This window comes from Takifugu flavidus, chromosome 20 (assembly GCF_003711565.1).
Source record: "Takifugu flavidus isolate HTHZ2018 chromosome 20, ASM371156v2, whole genome shotgun sequence".
NCBI classification, from domain to species: Eukaryota; Metazoa; Chordata; class Actinopteri; order Tetraodontiformes; family Tetraodontidae; genus Takifugu; species Takifugu flavidus.
This window is the reverse complement of record NC_079539.1, coordinates 10,298,887-10,322,313: the sequence shown is the minus strand read 5'-3', so window position 1 is coordinate 10,322,313 and position 23,427 is coordinate 10,298,887. Positions and strand designations below refer to the sequence as shown.

Genomic DNA, 23,427 nt, shown 5'->3' with positions numbered 1-23,427 from the left:
CCTAAATTCCACAATGTGATGGTCAATATTGGAGTGATATAAGGCCACAAAGCAACATCTTAACCCAGCCTCACTTTCGTGACCATCCCCTCTTAATTGCTGCCTGCAGACCCTAGAATTCCACTGGACATCTGATTGGTGATTGGACTGACAAGATGATTTGCACAGAAAGTCCCTGTTTGGTAAAAACACTTCTAGGATGATACAAACATTTGCCGAATGCAAATTCAAAAGCTGGAACTGTCATATGTCACTGATTTGCTCTGTCGCGTCTTTAAGAGTCATCAGGTGAACCAAGACATCTTCTCCATGAGGTGAACCCACACCTGCAAAACATTTCATTGCCAATTAAGTGAAAGAATTCACCATCATACAGGATATGGCAGCCTAAATACTTCATATGATGACAGTTTTCTCAAGTCTAGGAAGTGACATCAAACATATTATTTGACCCAAAAGTCTATTTTGAAATGTGTGCCTGAGGTTCCATTGTTTTGTATGTGTGTGTGTGTGTGTGTGTGTGTGTGTGTGTGTGTGTTTGGAAGGGACAGGGGGGCATCTGGGATCATACAAGTACGGTCACTGTGGCTTAGTATACTGCTCACAAAAATTAAAGGAGCACTTTAAAGAAACACATTGGATACATCAGATCTCAATATGAAGTTGGATATCTATACAAATAACGAAAGGGCAGTGTCTTAGGAACAAAAGCATGCCAAGTCTTTTAATGGAAATAAAAGTTTTTAGCCTACAGAGGGCTCAGTTGTGTAGACACCATAAAATCAGAGTGAAATGAAGATGTGGCAGGCTAGTCCATTCTTTCCAAAACTTAATTTCTGCAACTCAAAATGCTTTTCAGTATCTTGTGTGGCTCCCACGAGCTTGTATGCATGCTTGACAACGTCGCGGCATGCTCCTAATGAGACGACGGATGGTGTCTTGTGGCATTTCCTCCCAGATCTGTGTGAGGGCATCCCTGAGCTGTTGTACAGTCTGAGGAGCAACCTGGCGGCAGGGATTTGAACCAGCAACCTTCTCATTGGGTTGAAATTAACCAAAAGCTATCTTTCAGTGATTCGAATAAAAGATTATTTAAAAAAGAAAAAGCTCCACTGGAGACAGGTTCCACAGACTATGGGAGTCTGTAGAAGTCTCACCCTACCAAGTTTTTCAGCGTGTTTATATATCTACGAAAAGACACATGTCATCATGTGATGTCACATTATATCATACAGTATATATTCAGGTTTTTTATTTTAAAAACTATACATTTTCTAAGCAGTTATACACATATCCTCTCGTGTGGACTACATGCAAAAAAGCACTAAACATAAATGGTATCAACTTTATTCATTTCTATAATCCTACCTCCTCCCAAGATCTGTTCTAGTTTGCCTCCAGAGTCTGGAGGCACCCCCGCCAGGGATGTGTACTCTGCTCGCTGCTCTTTGCTATGCAGACCCAGGACTATGCACCAACCTCTAGCTACATCCTCCAGTTCCAGCTACATCATTGGAGACAACACCAACAGCCGTGGGGCATCACAGATAATGAGACCAAATACAAGAAGGACGTGACTGTCCTACTGAGCCAGTGGTGTCAAAACCTCTTTCTCATTATGGGGAAAACAGCAGAGACTGCAGTTGACTTCAGGTGAGGACACCCACAGCACCAGCTACTGACCACCGACGGTGTCAATGTAGAGAGGGTATGCAGCATGAAGTTCTTGGGATTGCACATCACTGAGGACCTCTTTTAAACCACTAACACCACAGCAAGAAGAACCAAGAAGGTCCACTTTTATTCCCCATCCTGTGTTCCTTCAACCAGTGAACCATCGAGAGTATCCTCACCAACTGCATCACAGTTTAGCTTGGAAACCGCACTACCTCCTGCAGAAAGCATTGTGCAGGGAAAGTAGCCAGCAAGGTAGTCGGTAGCCTCTTTCATTGACATCTACCATACCAACCTCACCTGCATAACCATCAGCATGACTGATGAGTGCTCCCACACATTAGCCCTTTCCACACCAGCCCTTCAGTCCACTGCCCTCAGGGAATAGGTTCTAAAGTCTCTGGGCCCGCTCCACCAGACTGGTGAACACCTTCATCCACAAAGGATGCTGAACGCTGTTCACTACGTGCCCCCCCACCCCCGCAAATGGACTGTAACACACACCCCTTTGCATGAACCCTGACATGGACTGACACACAAACCTCTTACAAGAGTTGTAGAATGGACTGTCACACACTCACACACAAATACCCCACACAAGAACCTTACCCAAATTGTATTACATATCGCTGTAATGTTAGAATTACCCCCGATCCCAGATGTTGCATTGTCTACGATACATCCCGTTGCTCCCCTTTTTTGTCTTCCTCACTTTATGTTCCCCTCTTAGAAGCAAGAAACACCATTTCTATTCTCTGAATGTAATGCATAATGGGGAGCTGACAAAGAAATATCCTTGAATAAATGTATTTGTATGCGTTAAGATATAATTAACAAAACTGCACATGTTTGAACAAAGTATTTTTTAGGTTTGAATAGGAAAACAGACAATGCTCACTACTGAGGAGCTTATAACTGTTGCAACCTGGACCTGTGGGTGAGCAATGGAGGCTCAGCAGGCATAAACTAGTTGACCACAAGGCTTCCTTTGTCATGAAGACAAAGGAAAGCACCGGAACTCAAAATGTCCCACAAGCCATCAGGTGTGAAAAGCTGATCCAACTGTCACCACTGGCTGACTGTGGCCCAAAGCTCTGAGATCATCAGATCATGTGTTGCATTCCATTTATCTTGGAAGTCAGACCTGGGAATGACCTCACAGCCAACCTTTCATGGTTCAGTTCTCACAATTCTTTTGCTTGCCTTGTCCCAATATAAACAATTTCAGGACAAACATGCAGTCCTGCAACGTTCAATCACAGTGACTGAAGAGGAACCACAAAACACAGAAAGTAGCCTAGTTTTTTCTCTCGGCGTAATTATTTATTTACAAAAAGTATCGAAAGGCGAGTGCTCTGTTTACTACCCACGGGGCCATCTTTGAAAGTCAACTCGGGGTAGTAAGAAATATGTGACTTTCTGAGTAGGAAATCTGACATCGGGGGCATTCCAGCTGAAACTTCGAAATTGGAACTTGGAAATTCTGACTTCCAAGTACAAATGGAATGCAGCATGACCTAATTTACCTCCACTCTCTTTAACACTCCCAAGGAGCTGTGGAGCTGCAGCTGTCTCAGGCAGCCTGCTAACAAAAGCAGCTACGCTACCCTTCCTCAGCGACATGAGAGCCTATAGAGGAATGACAAAGATACTACAAGACAAGTTCAATTAGCCATTAGACAGAAGGTTTGCAGGTTAATCTTCTCAGGAACTGGAGCAACTGCTAACAAGCCACTTGAAAGGAATGACCAGTCTTCCTCCAGTGTTAGCCACTAGGACTGCACAGTAAAGACTGCTTCCAAATGGAATTGAAACTTTTCCAATTTTGGCTTTACCTTCATGATCAACAGCTGAATGAGCAACATGCAGGCATTATCATCTCTCCCTTCAGGACTGGTAACACCAACTGGGCCTAGTCTAGCTAAGATAAACAAGGAACATTAATATGTATTTGTGTTGTAGTGAGTTGTGGTCAGATTGTATGTTTACCTTTATTCTTGTTAATAAATGTCTTCTATTCCTTCATCAAAACTTGTGTTTGGTTACTAATTGAACTTGTTTTACATATCTCAGTAATGCCTCTACAGGCTCACACATCACTGTTGTGGGGCAGTGTAGCTGCTTTATTTGCAGGTTGCCTGAGTTAGCTGTAGCCTGCAGGTCCACATTTGGAAGTCCTTGGGAGTGGTGGAGAAGGTAAACGAGGTAAGGGCTAAAAAAGCTGAGCAGAGCCTTTCTAAGACCTGATGACCTCAGAATCACATGCCAAAATCAGCCAGTGGCAAATGTGGGATCAGGTTTTCACACACAAAAATATTAATCTCTTTTATATCAAACCATTCAGCTGTTTGGGTCAAATAAAAACAATATTAGCTGTAAATCCTCACGAGGATGTCTTAAAGTGATAAACCAGATGCAACTCCTTAGACTTCCGAGGGAGCCACATTTCCTGTCAATAGGATCATTCAGCAAAATGTATGGTGACAGACAGAGGTTGTGTTGTCCAGAACTGCAGTCCCTTTCATAGACACACACTCCTAGACAATTAGATTTGTGTGACCTACAAACAAACACGTGCATTCACATACATACTGTCTGCAGTGGTTCATATCACACACAACATGTATATACATGTACACAATACATTAAATAAGTGGTGAATTCAGCTGTTCAAGTGTGAAGAAAATAGTTTTCCTGAAATATTTTACTAGCATTTCCATTGGTTACTGTCAATCACAGTAATTTAGCATGCACTCATATTCCAAAAAAAATCAAATTTCCACTCTTCTTCTGGTAGATGACGTGCAGAGAGCAAAAGATTACAAGTAGATAAAAGACAGAAAAAGTAGCAGAAGTAAGAAGCTGTCCAGAACTGTTAATGTAATTATAAACAGGAAACAAGACAGCTATTGGAATGATATTAATCTGTGGAAGACGGGTGGTTGAGGGCTTGTGATTCCGGAGATATGCTACTTGTAGGACTTGGTCAGGTTTTTGAGAACCTTCAGAAAATCTGTTTTTGTTGGCTAGATTTATAGACATTTTGGTTATACAAATTTGAATGAATTAATTAATTTTTTTAAAAATTACTTCAGTACAGTTACCTTACCTCCAACAGACCACGTGCCACCATTCATCTATCAATCTATAACTTCCTCTTTTAAACCCTTCTACCACAAACCTAATCCTTAATATATCAGGAATTTCCACAACTCACGATCTGAATAATACTTATATTAACACAATAAACATAACCTGACGTTCAAGATCGCAACCTGTAGATGTGTTCCTGTAAATCTGCTGACTTCCTAGAAAAGAATAATCAAGAGATTGTAATGCCAGCCTTCAGTTTGGAGAGGGAGAGGGGAAAAAGGTGACATTTCTGAAACAACCAAAATCTTATCGGGCTTCTTTACTAGTTTTAGTTGAAGGGTGGCGACTGACAGTTAATATTATGGTAAATTAAGAAATTAATCAGTGATTAAGTGATTCTGACAAAGGGAAGGATTCAATTTCCATGTAGATTTCAGTGTACACCTGATGGTAAAAGAGTTGATTTATCACAGAGGCCATTAATCAGCATGTCTAACTCTGCCACCCCACCTATCCATTATCAGAAAGAGCACCAGATGCATGAATTACACACTGGTCAGATTTGCCCTCAGCTCCAGGATGGACCACTATGAAGAACAAACTAACATGGACACACAAATCTTGTTTTTATTGTCTTTAGCATGGATTTATCATCACATTTTTTGTTTATCCATAATATGTGTGTCATTTCTGACCTTCTGCCTTGAACCCTTTTCAAAGGCCTGTTCACAATAAAACTTTCCAGACATAGCCTTGAATCGATTTTACCCTTAGAAATCCACCTCACAATGAACACATACAGAGAAAAACAGGACGTCTGCTTTGCTGATGTGCAGAAGAGATGACCCTGACCTGTTCCTTATTCCACAGCAAAGTACGAATTGATTTTTTTAAAGGGTTTTTGATGATCATTTCATTTTTGAGGCCCCATCCTACGATAACGTTAGGTTTTGGTATTAAAAACAAAACTTTGCATTGTGAAGAGTTACATTGATGTTGAAGCAAGTATTGGCATTGTAAAATGTTAAAATGAAAAATAACATGCGGACATTAGAGAAAAAAAACATATTTTTGTGGATATTTTTGTATTATAACATGTTTTATGATGCCAGTCTTTCGACTGTCTGTTTTTCAGTTTCAAATTTTGGTCTTCAGCTTCGGTTTCAATTATTTTCGGTTTTTGAATGTCATGGCATTTAGCGTCAGTATTTAATTGTTGAATGAATGAATGAATGAATAAATAAATAAATAAAAATTGGAGCCAAGACCTTGTCCAGACAGACTAGCAAAACCAGAAGAAGGTCTCCCTTATTATTAAGCTCACCGTGACTTTCTTTGGAGAAGCATTCATTGGTGCGTTCATTAAAGAATTCTTGACAGGTGTTGCGTCATGGTCAGGTTTTATTCTCTGGAATTATATTCAACCATGTTATTCAATGCAGTAAAGATATAGTGTGATTTTGTGTCATAATATAATGAATTTTAACTTGTCTCCGTCTATGGGAAACGTCCACAGTTAAATAGAGATAATACCCAATTGTACCTGTCGGTAGAAGTGGGGGTTGACCTGTTTTTTTGAGATAAGATGTGCCAGATGCCTGGGCACCCCTCCCCTTCCCCCCATTTCCTGCTTCCACTTGAACTCATTGTGTGTGAAGGGTTTAAAAGCCTCCGTCTTTCTTTGTTAGAATCAGTTCCAGTCCCACATCAAGATGATTGACCAGTAGAAGAGACCAGGAGAAGACTTGGAGGTTCTCTCTATTTTGTAGACATGTTTCTCAGACTTAGCATTTACATTTAATAAACGCTGTTCCAGAAGTTTAGGACTTTTTTATTGACTTCCTGTTTTATTTTGTAGCATGTTTTCTTTTGCCCTCCTGATTTCCTTTCTAGTTTTCCTCCTGCGTGATTGGGAATCTGTGAACCTATGTCTGATTGCATTGCCTTCTTTTGTGCATTTATCCTGTCCTCTCTCCCTTCTGAAACTTCTAGCTTAATTGGAGACACTACACACTGATTCAGGCTCTTACTAAACTGTGTCACCTTCAGCTAATAAGTGAAGTGGCTGTTTGAGGGCAGTGGCAAGAAAAAGGAAAAGTCCAGTTTCCTCCAATTGTGACCTAAAAAATGGTCTCTACATGTATCCATTGTTTTATAGTTGTCCTAAATTCTAGTTTATGCATTAGTGTGTAAAATGTGGAAAAATAATACTTTGTTGCTGACATACAGAGGAGGAGAGAGCTTTTTTTCAGCACCAAAACTTTTTCAGGAATTCAGTGCAAGAGGGAACTCTGATGCTCCACAGTTGCCCGAAAATGCTGTGGTTTATTTTGAATATGCTTTAATGACTGACAAGGTAAATACATCTGCTGCAAAAAGGATCTTCTTTTCCTAGTGTGCTGTAATTGCTATCTGGTATCTGAGCTTGTGATGTAATTTTTGGTGGAAGCAGCGGCTGGTCTGACAGAGTTGACAGACGAAACCATGAGTTGTGGTTAAACAGGGCTTTTAAAGTTGGACAGGAAGGACGGTATCATAAGGTATGTGATATAAATTACCATATTTAAATAGCCAATTCTTTCTTACTGTGTCACCTTTATTGACCCCTCAGTTTCAACAATTTAGAAATGCCATGAAGGTTTAGAACCTCTAGAATCTAGAGGTTACTAACAAAGGTTATATTTATTTACAGTCACCCATCTGTAAATGATAATGGAAGAAGCAACTGAACTGTAACATGGGTTTGTTTGAAGCAATTTATTTCAAACATGTTTTGGGATTAAAGAAGTTAATTTCCATCTGATGTTTACATCTATACATCTCTTCTATTTACATTACATTTCAAAAAGTAACAACTGCAGTTACCCTAACATTATATGCACTATTGGATGATAGTGCCTTGATATTTGTCTTAAGTCATTTAATCCTGCTAATAATGTTTGAAAGTACATTTAGATACAACATTTCTTTACCTCATCTATTAACACTGATGTCCTTAAACCCCCACAGATCACTTCCTGAATCCAAATAGCATTTTGCATTTTAAATGAGTCACATGGTTACACAGAGAAAGGTTTATAACAGGATTCTAATTCAGGATGCAATAACAGTTGAAAACAAGGATGGACAGTAAACATGATCAACAATCCCACGAATTAGCTAAAATCTATCATCTATGTTTGAAGCCCTGTGGTTGGTTGTAATTTTACCCGTTACTTCCATATGATGGGAAACCTGCAACTTCTTCTCCATCCGACCAAGTATTCGTCAGTATATTCTAACTATTCATTAAAAAAGCACATATAAAAGACTCCCCAGGGCTCGTGAATTATTTTTCCTTTTCAAAAACTGACTTGGGTCATGGCATAAACACGTTTACTGGTGCTTATTGCTTATACTTATTCTGTGTTTGTGATGCAATATTGTTATCCTTATGCTGTGTTATCAGTGTTTTCAGTGAATGAAAGAGAGGAAAATCTGTCTTGCTTGACTCTCAGTGTCACTTTAGATAAGATTGTTATGTTCTGTCACCAGAGAGGGAGTGCGGAGGAAATAAATGGGATACAAGATGAAAGAGAAATCTGAAGGAAATAAATGTGGTGACCTAAGTAAGAAAAAAAAGACAGAATTACTAACAAAACAGTTTTTTTAGTACTACGATTGTAAATTACCACTCGATCTGACAAAACGTACTGAGGCTGCAGCTGTAGAAGAAGGCAAGAAAAATAGAGGGTGAAATTTACCAAAAAAAACCCCTCTTTGATTACCTGTCAGGGCTCCTGGATGCTAAAAAAGTGGCCCCAAAGTGCACACTTACCCAAGGCAAGAGGAAGATCTTGACCTGGAAGGAAAGCTGTGCTGCCCAGAGGAGTCAACCTTTTCCTTCGACGTCAGAGAGCCCAGGTGGCAGAACGGCCGAGCGGACATCAAGCTGGAAGGAGGTGAAGCCAAAAGACCCGAGAGGGATAGTGCAGAGGGTGATTCGGGCAAGGAAGGAAGAGAGCAGACAAGCTAGGTCAGTTGCTACGAAACAACAGGGCAATCTGAATCTATAAATGCACAACTATATTTATGTGCATGTTAAGCACACAGAAGATGAGATTTCTGTTTGTAATTTGCAGCTTTGAATAATGAACAAAATGCAAAACTCAACTACAATTTTCAAAAACCATTTTACATGGAAAAAAGAGCATCATTCTGTCAAAAAAAAAGAGCGGCCACCATTTTGGCTTTGACCCCTTCAGGATGTATTATACAAATATTGAGTGATTTTATATATATATAATATGGGATGACAATGCAGGATTTTTAACTGGCTGAAGGAGCAGACTAGTGTTTGCATGTTTTAGGTGTGGAAATACAGTAAGTGATCTGTGTTGTCATTCTATAGAACAGTGAGGTTAGGAGGGTACAGAATTCTTTCTAAAGCTCAGCTGGAAAACCACCTAGACCTGGGGCTTTATGATCTGGCATATGTTGACAGATTAAAGCCCCCTTAGAAAATAATAGGGAACATAAACCATGGCTGCTGTTGATGACTATACTGTAAAAGGAACATCAGTGACTTAATATATGTTTACAGCAGTAGGCCAACTACAATTTTTCTCCCTGCTATTCATCAAGACATCTAGACAACAGACAAGAGACATTCAGCAACACTTTTGGCTTCCCATTTAAGTCTCGTGAAGATGTAAAAATTTCCTGCCAAAACATAGCTTCCACATCCATCACATCAGAAGCTCTGTGACGTGCCTATATGTTAATACTTTAGTCTGAAGTGTGACCACTTGGTCACAATTTCCTCTACTCGACCCACTTCTCTATGTCCACTCAAGCCCCATCCCACCGTGGGCACCACGGTTCGTGTGTTCTGTGCGAAAATATCTTAAATGTGAACTATTGCTGTGTTTGGGACAGGGTATACATACATTTTTCATGATGGATGGAGGGGTGTTGCCTTACGTTTTTTTAATTGCTTTAAGATGGACAACTGTGCACCAATAGATTCTATAGAGAACTGATTCTACAAAGACTTGGCTGAGGAATTGAGGAATCAGGCCCCTCTCCCATAGCTTTTGAACAAAGTACATGATATACATTTATATTATTTGCAGTTTGAAGCTGTCAGTCTGTGGGTCACTATTGCAAATGCAGTTGCTGTGTTGTTTTATGTTGACCAAACAATGAATGTTTATTTACCCAATGAAATTGTACCTGTACATTTTGCCTGCTCTCAGAACACAAAAAAGTAAGGTCAGGTTCTAAGGTGCATCCTGGACCTGATTATTGTCTTACGCACGATATATTACGGTACCGTCAGTATCAAAAACGGTTACACATTTACCAGCTTTGAAGAGAAAAGTGAATACAGATGATCAGACAGGAGGAATAAATAAAGAAGGGGAATAGAGACTGTATGCCTGCAGTATTAAACTCACACTAACTACAATGCTTCTTGATGGTTACGAGAGATTTTCAGGGAGAGAGGTCCAAAGTGAGTGCAGGTATGGCCTTGTCCAAGGATTACTGGGTACGTCCCAGTTGTCTCGCAAAGGCTTTGGAACTCAGGTACACTCAGGGACGAGTGAATGGGGCAGGCAGAGATTAAGTGACCCTGTTGGCCACAGCACAGACTCAGCAGCAGGAATCCTGAGGCAAAGACAATTGTCAATCCTAAGAGGAAACCAGGGAGTGTAGATCAGTTCCTCACAGGTGGACAATTTGCCCAGAAAGTCCTCAGCCTTGAGAGCTGAAACACTTCATTGAGTCATTCTAACGCACAAGTTACCACTGGAAAAGACCAAACACTCTGCTCAGCTGCCGAAAAAGGGCTGCCAATCATCACGTTCTGCTACGGTGTGCTGGTGCGTGAGCGTAGAAAGAGCCAGAGGATGTCAACACCGCCCCCTAGGGACAGAGCAGGGCAAGCACACGAAAAGGGCAACAAAAACACCCCGAACGCAGAATCATGACTGTGGTGTTGTTGTGGTAAGAGGCAACATGTTAAGATTATGTACTTGTATGTCGATTTATTGGTTGATTTAGTAAAACCAAGACAAATTCTGCATCCCAACTATAACCTGTTTTTAGTCTAATATTAGTAGTTCATGGATTAATTGTGGTGTTGTTAAACAAATAATGATAAATAAAGTTGTATTCCATAAAAATGTTCATTCTCAAATGCTCAAAATGCTTATTGAAAATCAAATGATGAAGAGTGGATGAAAAGTTCCTTTAATATTATATACGCACCATATATGCATTATATGTGTATTTCAAGTTTAATACACACTAAGATGTATGGTGGGAGATTTACTTAATGTTTCCCAGCCTCTTGTGTTCAAAATGATTATTTTTATATATAGAATTTTCATTAAGAAAAAAAAAATAGGATCTGGGTTATATCCTATTCAAGTCAGTTAGTGTTTTACAGTCAAGACTGCAGTTGCCTGTCAGTCACACTGGCCACTGCACCATTTTAAAATTATTAAAGATGATCAGAACTAAGTTAACAGGGCTGGCCACACTTAGTTGTCAGCAAGAGATGGCGCTTCCTGTGAATGACCAACCAGCACTTTTACTCTTGACCCACCGCTGCTACTGAGCAAGCAACAGTAAGGTGTCTTGTTCCTGATTATTCCCAGTCACAGACCCACAGTGCCTCCGTGTCTGTATCACTTGTGCCGACCCAGATTCCCCTAGATATGACGGCGGTCACACAAAACACAAATGTACATCATGTTTGAGCAGAGGCTTCAGTCAAAACAATAAATGGGTGTTGTGTGAGAACACAGCACAGCACAAAATACACACTCTTGGCTTGATGTTTTCATTGTGCAACCTCTTTTACAGAAATGCATCACACAAATACATTTGGCATAAAACAAAGGGAGAATTACAATTGGGACAAAATTCAATACAAGTGGGAGGTGTGCCCTAAATAAAACGTGAACAAAGCAATTATGTCACTTTGTGACAGCTGTCACTGTAAAGTAAACAAAGGAAATAACATGTTATTGTTAACATGTCCTGTCAGAAGACATGAAGATAAAAAAAATGCAAGTGAGCAACAATCAAATCTCTCAGTACGTGTCATAGAAACCCATTTCTTTAATTAGTCACTAGCCAATAAAACAGTAGGAAGTTTAAAAGACAAATACAAAAAAGGAGCACAGAATGACAAAAGTTAGTCCGAGACAGAAGAAAACACATCTGCAATGTAGCCAAAGGTCTCCAGTCTAATTTGATGAATAAGAAGCTGAATGCGTTCATAAGTAACAGTCCGTGACATTAGGCAACCTCAGAAAATATAAGAAACATTGTAAAACATACAGCCACTTAATTTAACTTGTTTTTTTCTTTCAGTGCCAGGGGCAAAATGCATAGTTTAGTATTTTATCTAAATTCTGAGCTAATTGAAATTCATTTTACCACTTTTTGTCTTGTTTCATGTCTTTTAACATTATTTTTAGAAGAACCATCAATATTTTGACTATATTTCATGCGGAATACCAGAGCGGTCAGTATCTGCAATAAAATTATTCATATCATATATCAATGACATCTGTAGAGTATCACAATTACTGGAATGTTTTATTTGTCGACAACACCAATATTTCTTGCATAGTATATTTCTTCTTACCGAGTATATGAAAGAGGAGGTCTGGGAACCATATGGGGTGATGGGGGAAATAAACACCCCCACCAACTTTCATTTCCTTGCTGCTTCCACATGGTGCTAAAGGACTAGCTTCTAGTAGTTTAGCCTCTATTTTCAGCTTTATCTCCTCTGAAAACTGCAGTCAAGCACAAACAAGACTGCCACAAGGGTTTAGAAATGGAAACACATAAAAAAATAAGCTAAGATGATAAGATAGCAAATTTTGACAGTAGGCCACATTAGGAACTGGTCAGTGGTAAATAATGCTGGCATCTTCATCTATTTCTTCCACTCATTAGGTGTTAATAAAGCAGTGATGAAAAACTTTAGAAGTACTGATGCTTACAAGCATTTGCATAGGATAAAGGTTAAGGTTGGTTACACACCGTCATGAGACTGAATGTACATTTTTGAAGGCAGACATGATTTCTAGCAAGTCAGCTAGCGGCATGGGTGTTGGGTCAGCAAAGAGAAGACTTTGGTAGTGATGCTTAACCATAATTGTCAATGAGCTAATAGTTTGTTAATAGTTCCAGACAGTTTAATGAAAAGATTTATTGAAAATTGTAGGGAACAGCACAGAAAGAATCGCATACACCACAAGACTACAGGAGGGCAAAGTCCAAATAAACACAAGGCAAATATTATTAAACAGGGACAGAAGGTAGCAAGAGAAGAGAAGTTCAAGGCGGGCATGAAGCACTACCAATCTGGCAAGGCATGAATATCCAGCAGTTGCCCACTATTGAAGGGATACTAAAACACAGGGGACAGAAGATACTGGTGTGCATCTTTTGGCCAGAAAAGGTTGGAGCAAACATGTTTGCCAGTAGACAAGTGGGTCCTCTGATCTGGCCAGCGGTAGGTTGCTCATAAACCACTACACTTCTACTGTTGCATCTGCAGTAGCATTCCTTGCCCTCCTTGCATCTGATGCATCTCAGTCCAGTGTTTCCCAAAGGTTAATATCTGAAAGACAAACATAAGCAAAGCAGAAAAAAAATCATGGCAAAATACATTTAAATAAAAACAGGCTCATGGAACATATATTATGTTACTGTGACCTTGCTTTGTGTTCCTCTGTTTAACAGCCCCTCCATGTTTGGCAGTGAAATGTCTAATCATGGAGGAAGCATCACCATGCACCAAACCTGAACAGAAAGTAATTTGCAAACAAACAGCTATTAATTGATATACATGGAAGAAACACCACAGTTAGAGTTGGAATTTGCTGAATATGAAACTTTTTTCGTGCATCCCACCTACATTATCAGCAGTGATCAGGATGAAGTGTTAATAATCCAATTCAACATCTGATGTGGTAGACCACCCACACACAGGTAATACACAAATGAATACAGAGACAATGCAAGGTGAATGAACGTTGAACAATTTAGAATAATTTTATATACTTATGGTTCAGTTCCAACAACAACAAAAAACAACAAAAAAAGGATGTGCTGACACACTTACCCTTTAGGGGTACAGCTAAGTAGAGAGGGGAAACTATGCCGAATAGCTGTGGCAGGACAACACGACTACTACTACTTCTACTACTACTACTACTACTAATAACAATAATAATATTAACCAGGCCATCCCTACAACTGGACCATCACCAGATGTGCTGACTGTGGGAACATACAGGGTCTCCAATGAGCCCTTAAACTCCTTCACTCCTATATATTTTTCTGAGGCGTCATCACTAATTCAGAAATCCAAGTCCACCACGTGTCTTTTAGATCCCATCCCAACACACCTGTTGAAGGATGTTTTACCATTGATAGGCAGTTCTATCCTGGATCAGATCAATTGTTCTTTAGTGACAAGTTATGTACCCCCGTCCTACAAGGTGGCAGTGATTAAGCCGTTGCTTAAAAAACCATCACTGGATCCTGACGTATTAGCAAATTATAGGCCAATATCCAACCTTCCTTTTATCTCTAAAATTCTAGAGAAGGTGGTGGTGACTCAGTTACTGGAGCACCTGCAGAAGAACAGCCTGTTTGAGATGTTTCAGTCAGACTTTAGAGCTCATCACAGAACAGAAACGGCACTTCTTAAAGTCACTAATGATCTTCTCATAGCTTCAGATCATGGACTGGTCTCTATGCTGGTTCTGCTGGACCTCAGTGCAGCTTTTGATACAGTTGATCACAGCATCCTGTTACAGAGACTGGAACATGTGATTGGCATTAAAGGGACAGCACTAGACTGGTTTGGATCGTATCTATCTGATAGATACCAGTTTGCCCATGTCCATGGTGTTCCCTCCTCATAGAGTAGGGTTAGCCATGGAGTTCCTCAAGGTTCTGTACTTGGACCGATCCTCTTCACCTTGTACATGCTTCCCTTAGGGAACATTATTCGACAGAATGGAATAAATTTTCATTGTTATGCTGATGACACTCAGCTTTATTTATCCATGAAACCAGAGGAGACAGAGAAGTTAGTGAAGCTCCAGACCTGTCTTAAAGACATAAAGTCTTGGATGTCTTCAAATTTCCTTCTCCTTAACTCAGGAAAAACTGAGGTCATGGTGTTTGGTCCTGAACCTCTCAGGGATAGATTAGATCACATGATCACTCTAGATGGTATCTCATTAACATCTAGTCTCTCTGTGAAGAATCTTGGAGTAACTTTTGATCAAAATATCTCCTTCAACTCACACATTAAATTCTCTAGAAGCACCTTTTTTCACCTGTGGAACATCACAAGGATCAGAAAGCCACTGACGCGGCATGATGTTGAAAACTTAATCCATGCATTTGTTACTTCCAGACTGGACTATTGTAATTCTTTATTATCAGGGTGTCCAAACAACTCTTAAAGAAGCCTCCAGGTGATCCAAAATGCTGCAGCCAGAGTTCTGACAGGTATTGACAAAAGAGATCACATTACTCCTGTACTGGCATCTCTTCATTGACTGCCTGTTAAATTTAGAATAATTTTTAAAATCCTTCTTCTGACCTACAAGGTCCTCAGAGGCCTAGCTTCATCCTACCTGAAGGAGCTAGTGATACCTTACCAGCCCAATAGACCGCTCCGCTCACAGAACGCTGGTCTACTTGTGGTTCCCAGAGTTTCTGGGAGTAGAATGGGGGCCGAGCATTTAGCTACCAGGCCCCCCTGCTATGGAACCAGCTCCCTGTCCAGGTACGGGAGGCTGACTCCATCTCTACTTTTAAAATTAGGCTTAAAACCTACCTCTTTGAAAAAGCTTATTGTTACTAATTCTGTAGTTCCAGTTACTATTATAGACAGACAAATTATCATACTTAGGGGGTCATCTAATCATTAGGTCACATCTTAGTTGTGCTGTTATAGGCCAAGGCTGCCATGGTCCAAAAACATGATCACCTGACAAGCCTCTGTCACCCCACTGGGTCATGGTTTCCTCTCCTCTCCTCCTCCTCAAGTACTAGTGATGTGTAGTTTCTTGTGTAGTTTTCCTGCCCCCCCATCTGTATTGATTTACAGGTATCGCCGCCTTCAGAGCTGCATAATGACCTCCGACCCCGTTGACCCACTCAACCGACAGCTTACTCCATATAATGTATTTTTGTATGTATTTCTATGCTCTATGCCCATTCTCTCCTCTCCTCTCCTCTCCGCTCCTCTCCGCTCCTCTTCTCTCCTCTCCTACCTATTCTATCTTTCTATCTGTCCTACCCCTTCTCCTCTCTCTCTACCCAGGCCCCATCAGCAGGAGGGTCCCCCTACATGACCCTGGTCCTGCTCAAGGTTTCTTCCTGTTAAAGGGGAGTTTTTTCCCTTGCCACTGTTGCTTGTTGGGGGTCAGGCCCTCGGATTCTGTAAAGCGCCTTGAAACAATTTTGATTGTAAAAGACGCTATATAAATAAAGATTGATTGATTTGAAGTCAATACAAAAATTCACCAAAATAGATATATACAAAGATACAAACCCAAACCACAAAAATAAGGAAACATACATAGGTTTAGTAGAATCTCACACTCCCCAACACCCAACAGGTCAAGATCTGTCTAAACACAACCAAACCACAGTTCACTGTTAGAAAAGGATCTAAATAAGAAAAGCAGAAGTGCTACTTCCCAACTCAATTGAGAAGGCACTAAAAAGCTAACAAGAAAAGCTAACAAAAACCAAGAGGCAAGGGAAGATAAACAGTGGCCCAACACCAGGCAAAAGAAACAAAGCCAACTTTTAATTACATAAAGAGTAGCAGAGAAATGATTTTACATGTTTTACCTGGGTAGTTTGCTCTTGACTGCAGCATCAATTTACCATAGCTGATGGCAGCTAATCAGGAGGAGGCCACCTAAATTCAGCACACCAGACTGGAGTGATCACTACCACACCAGGACACCACGGCTTCGGCAGAGGAGAAACAGGGTGCCTAACCACAAAGCTGAAGCATATGATAGGCCTTCATCACCCATAAATCAGCTGCATCAGCAACCAGAACAACCTGGGAAATGCAGAAATGCAACAGTCATTTAGAAACCATCTGGATACAAACGCAACATCAATAATAACAGCAACAACTCCCCGACAGGAACTCACAAATTGTGCATTTTGAATGGATATAAGGAGTTTAGGTGCTCAAATCTCAACCAATCAGAATTTAAAGCAGCCATTGTCAGTGATTCATGTGCTTAGACCGTGAACCAGCAATGGTTCATTTAGGACACAAAGCCGTTTCTTCTTAATACGTTATTGTATGAAGGCTTCTTTTTTTGAGGCCGGTTTTTAAATTTAAAGCAAATTCTAACTGCATTAAATCTTGACCTCTTCATCATCACATGTCAAGAGCAACAGAAAGCAACAAAATTTAACAAATGATATTCATTGACTTTTGACTTTCAAAGGTTTTCTTTCAATATTAGTATTTTTTTTAAAGGTTAATGCATTTTATTACTTGCTAAAGAACTTTGTGCAAGTCTGTAAAAAAAACAAAAAAACAACAACTCTTAAGCTCAACTGTGCTGATCCTAGAGCAGGAAAGCTGGATCCTGTCCAGTCACACATAGACAAGCCTGCTAAACACTCCAGACTGAGGTGACGAGTGATAGAGTTGAACATAGTTTAATTAATGGTGTCTATCCAATGTCAGACTCATCATGCCAGTGACCTACAGCCACAGGAGTTATTGATCACACTCTCCCCCTGACACGTGTCCAGTCAGGTTATGCTCATTGATCTTGGTCTGTGACAATACTCCAGATGCAATATCCAGCCAACTGTCCACCCACACGTTCCTAATATTTATTTTTTACTAAATCGCAATGATCCATCTATTTATTTATCCATTTGCCAAAGACTATTTTTTGAAGAAATATTTTTACAGATCAGTGGGCCTGTTAATCAACATGGGTTCAGCGAAATATGGCTTCAAATGTAGTTAAAGATATGTTCCTGTAGGAATTCTGAAACTCCGTTCACCCTGTTTGTCTACAGTCCAACATTGCAGACACAAAGTCACCACAGTACGCTAATAAACCATCACATCCATGACCCCTGTTGAGCCGCATTTTGTAATAACGGTGCATTTTGTAATAAACGTCCAAAATGTAATAACTTTTTCATTTCATTTTGTAATAAACTGCCACATTTTGTAATAAACTGCCACATTTTGTAATAAACTGCCCCAAGGCATTTTGTAATAAATTTTGCCGCATTATGTAATAAGTTATTATATTTTGAGAAGATTATTACAAAATGCACTTGCAACTTTTTTATTCTCTAGAAAATGTAATACCATGGTTTCGTTTCGTTTTCTCCCGCTTATCCAGATCCGGGTCGCGGGGGCAGCAGCTTCAGGAGGGATGCCCAGACAGCCCTCTCCCCGGCCACTTCCATCAGCTCTTCCGGTGGAACCCCAAGCCGCTCCCAAGCCAGGCGAGTGATGTAATCTCTCCACCTAGTCCTGGGCCGGCCACGAGGCCGCCTCCCGGTGGGACATGTCCGGAACACCTCTAAAGGGAGGCGTCCGGAAGGCATCCTAACCAGATTCCCGAGCCACCCCAACTGACTCCTCTCGATGTGGAGGAGCAGCAGTTCTACTCCGAGCCCCTCCCGGATGTCTGAGCTTCTCACTCTATCTCTAAGGCTGAGCCCGGCCACCGGGCAGAGGAAACTCATTTCAGCCGCTTGTATCCGCGATCTCGTTCTTTCGGTCATCGCCCAGCGTTGATGGCCATAGGTGAGGATTGGGCGTAGATTGACCGGTAAATTGAGAGCTTTGGCTTCCGGCTCAGCTCCTTCTTCACCACAACGGATCGGTTAAGCGCGTGCATCACTGCTGATGCCGCTCCGATCCGCCTGTCGATCTCCCGTTCCATCCTGCCCTCACTCGTGAACAAGATCCTGAGATATTTGAACTCCTCCACCTGGGGTAGGACCTCCTCCCCAACCCGGAGAAGGCGCTCTACCTTTTTCTAAACGGGGACCATGGACTTGGACTTGGAGGTGCTGATCCGCATCCCTGCCGCTTCACACTCGGTTGCGAACCGTCCCAGCATTTGTTGGAGGTCCCTGCTCAATGGCGCCAGCAGAACTACGTCATCCGCAAAAAGCAGCGACAAGATCTTCCGCCCACCGAACTCGACACCCTCCACTCCCCGGCTGCGCCTAGAAATTCTGTCCATAAAAGTTATGAACAGAACCGGTGACAAAGGGCAGCCCTGGTGCAGTCCAACCCTCACTGGGAACGAGTCCGACTTACAACCGGCTATCCGGACCAAACTCCTGCTCCTTTGGTACAGGGACTGGATGGCCCTTATCAAGGGGCCTTCAACCCCATACTCCCGGAGCACCCCCCACAGGGTGCTCCTGGGGACCCGGTCATAAGCCTTTTCCAAGTCCACAAAACACATGTGGACTGGTTGGGCAAACTCCCAACTCCCTTCAAGCACCCCAGCAAGGGTAAAGAGGTGATCCGTGGTTCCACGACCGGGGCGAAACCCGCATTGTTCCTCCTCGATCAGAGGTTCAACTATCAGTCTAATCCTCTTTTCCAGGACCCTGGCATAGACTTTCCCAGGGAGGCTGAGGAGTGTGATCCCCCTATAGTTGGAACACACCCGCTGGTCCCCCCTCTTAAAAATAGGGACCACCACCCCGGTCTGCCAGACCATGGTGCATTACGTAATAACAATTCTAAAGCATAGTTTATTTGTTTGTTAATTGTATTTTATTTTACTTTGAAGTATTTGTAAAAGCTAGGCCTATTATTAGTATCACTGTATTAGCCTAGTAGCAATACTTAGCAATTACCATCAGTACACTATTCTGCATTAACAGAGAATATTCTGTAAATTCCTGATTTTTTTTAAATTGGATACCAAAACCACATCAAGAATAGTTATAAACATCCAACAAACCTTATTATGCTTCTTGTAATACAGAACAAAACTCTGGGTATCAAAATTTAATCCATTCGTAAACATTAACATATGCACATACAAAATAGAAACGCTGATGAATAGGTGAAGAACAGCTTTATTTATGCATTTATAGAACCTTTCAACAACAATAAATACAACCAACACATGCAGGCTTGCGGTCAATTTAAAATAATAATGAACCAATGAATATAAGTTCCAACTTAAACAACGTAAGTGTCTTCTGCTTGTTTAGAGAGCTGCTGTGACCAGCAAATTTCTCCATTAAGATTAATTTTAAACAAATATGAAATTGCCTCAAAAGGCTAAACAAACAACAAAATTTTTATTTCCAAAATATATCCGTAATTTCAAATTGTCCATGTCTAATATGTCTAATTACCAGCCAAGCCATAAACCACTTGGAATGTTTCCCAAACAGCTCCTTGAGTTTTAATGCCACACCACCAAAGCGCCCTGCTGCTTTGTACAACCTTTGTACACTAATTGTGTGCTTTCCAACGACGTCCAACCCAAGGCTTCGGCTTAATGTTTCCCTTAGATAGATTGATGGATGGAATCGATCTGCAATGTCTTTAAAATGTTGAGACACTCTGTTAAACGTCCCAAACATTGACATGTCATCCTCAAGGGTCATTTTGATAATAGACTGAAACATTTCAGTTGGTAGGACAGGCTGAACAGGGGGTGTAGTCAGAACAGGGTCCTCAGGCTCATCAGGCTGGATAGGTGGGTCAGATTCATCTGGTGAGGCAGGCTTCTCCATGCCCCTCTGCCACATGACCAAGTACTAGCACTGGATTGTTGTGACAATATATGTTTGCAAGTGCAAGTGCATTTTGTAATAATCCTCTCGAAATGTAATAACTCATTACATAATGCGGCAAAATTTTTACAAAATGCGTTGGAGCAGTTTATTACAAAATGGGGCAGTTTATTACAAAATGAAATGAAAAAGTTATTACATTTTGGACGTTTATTACAAAATGCACCATTATTACAAAATGCGGCTCAACACTCCTCTCACTGGTAAATTGGCTTTATTTGAAAATCTGTTTGAATAGACCATGTGGCCATTTTACCCCTATTAGAGGCATCCTTCGGAAGACGGACTGCTGAATGAGGTTTTAGATAAAGAAAGAACGATGTTCACATTTAATCCCCTCAGTCAGGCTCAGGCTGCAAATCTTTCATTTTTAATCATTTCACAAAGATGGCGATGCATTGTCCTGCCAGTCAGACTTGGTGGATCCAGGGCGATGTTCTTGACCGTACAATTTTATAAGATTTCTGACATTTTGAGAAGAGGCCCTGACATCAGTATCCGGTGAACCAGTGTCTGGTCCAGGAGGACGGTCTTCAGGTGCGTCTTGAGCTGAAAAGAGTTTTTTCCGGAAATTCGGGATTTTACCTACCCGTGAATTATCTGGAAGCCACGGGCGTTTGAGAGCTGCATTGTCCTGCCAGTCAGACTTGGTGGATCCAGGGCGATGTTCTTGACCGTACAATTTTATAAGATGTTTGACATTTTGAGACGAGGTCCTGACATCAGTATCCGGTAAACCAGTGTCTGGTCCAGGAGGAAGGTCTTCAGGTGCGTCTTGAGCCGAAATAAGGTTTTTCTGTAAATTCGGGATTTTACATACACATAAATTATCTGGAAGCCACGGGTGTTTGAGAGCTGCATTGTCCTGCCAGTCAGACTTGGTGGATCCAGGGCGATGTTCTTGACTGTACAATTTTATAAGATTTTTGACATTTTGAGACGAGGTCCTGACATCAATATCCGGTGAACCAGTGTCTGGTCCAAGAGGAAGTGTTGGTAGTGAACCAGTGTCTGGTTCAGGAGGAGGTGTTGATAGTGAACCAGTGTCTGGTCCAGGAGGAAGTGTTGGTAGAGAACCACTGTCTGGTCCAGGAGGAAGTGTTGGTTGTGAACCAGTGTTTGGTTCAGGAGGAGGTGTTGGTAGTGAACCAGTGTCTGATTCAGGAGGAAGTGTTGGTATTGAACCAGTGTCTGGTCCAGGAGGAAGTGTTGGTATTTCAACACGTACCTCGTCGTCCTTATCGTCACGTTGCGATTTTGTATCTACCGTCGGCCTCTTCTGGTCACTGGACGCCTCATTCACCATAACGGCAACGGACATGGCCCAACGAGAGTTGACCGGACCGGCTTGGACGGCTTTGACCCATCTGGAGTGTTGTTCTCACCTGTGCTCAGTCTGGGCAGCGCCACACAGGGATGCGATTCAAGGATGGGCCCGACACCACGCGTCACGCTGGGCTCGGGGTCCATAATTGTGTGTTGGTCCAGCTTCTTCTCGTGCGTCTTCACCGTGTTAAGATTAGAGACTATATCAGGATTCCCCAAAACCTCAGTTTCTTTCTTACTGCTGTCTCCTGTAACCTCTTCATCCAAGCTTGCATGCTGGGTTACTTCGGTGGTAGACTGCTTGAGTTCCACCGTCACCTTGCTCTGTCCACCGTAGGACGGGGAGTCTGGCAGACTGATGCTTTCACTACACTCGTCAGTGGTACTCTCCCCACTAAAGCAGCACCCCATCTTCTGAAGCCTGAATCGGAAACAAAAAAAGCCACTGCCATGACCGCACAAACTTAAACAAAGTTATTGACAGATCTGTTTGCTGCTCCAGCCTCATGGAGAAAGAGGAAAGTTCCGCCTCGCCCCCTCCCCAGCCAAGAATAGCACAGGTGAGGGGCTCACGCCCCTGCCAGTCATTAGGGCGTGAGCAAGGCCGAGTTAGGCTACAGTTTCAGAGGGGCCGGCACAAGGAACACAAGGCTCGCCCCCACCCGCTTCACTGTGACTTGCATTAAACCAGCCTAACTTAGAATTTGGTAGAGTTGCCAGCAGAGCTCAACTTGATCCCAATCATCAACTCCCAATCACTTACCTTTCTAGCTTTAACGAGTGTGCACGTCAGTACGTACCTTATCTATCTTAGAGGGTGATGCTCGGTTGAGGGATCGAAGAATGAGGCGACAGATTCTGAATCAAAAAATCTATGCAACTGGAGAAAAATGAGTTGTCTTCGGGTAATGGTGGTTTTTCAGCTTAACCTATAATGGTTATAATAATAACATATAATAATATTATATATAATATTTGAAGCAATTTATCATCAAAGTAAAATGGCTTTGAATTAAAGGCTTTTATCTACTTTGATCTGTTATTTCAATGTTCACTTTATTTTTTGAGCAGTGTACTATTGTGTGTGTGTGTAGTTTTTTTGCACATGCACAGTTTTCCTTCAAATGTGTCCTGCTTTAAGTTATTAACTTTTGATATGTAGAGGCATAGAGGCCTCTATGCTTAGAGGCATAGATTTCAGTTTTACTTTACAACCTATTTTTAATGCAGTGAGCATAACTTGGACAATGCAGGTTTAAATTCAGTCATATAATTTCTTATCAAGGGCAAAACATCTACATAACTTTAGATCAACTGCAAAATGTGTCTGGTTTTTGCTTCAATATTTGTTTGAAGCAATTTATGATCAAAGTACAATGGCTTTGAATTAAAGGCTTTTATCTACTTTGACCTCACAATGTCACAATGAACGTTTTTATCACTTCCAGTTCTATTCGACAG

At 41.3% G+C, this 23,427-nt stretch overlaps 1 long non-coding RNA gene across 1 annotated transcript; it reads right to left on the bottom strand.

Moving 5' to 3' along the window:
- Nucleotides 1-12,967: 12,967 nt before the first annotated feature.
- Nucleotides 12,968-14,285, bottom strand: LOC130517339 (uncharacterized). The gene is made up of 3 exons (XR_008947701.1): nt 13,694-14,285; nt 13,492-13,578; nt 12,968-13,396 (listed from the first exon to the last, which is right to left on the bottom strand). It is a non-coding gene; the product is annotated as an uncharacterized LOC130517339 (long non-coding RNA).
- Between the last annotated feature and the right edge of the window lie 9,142 nt (nt 14,286-23,427).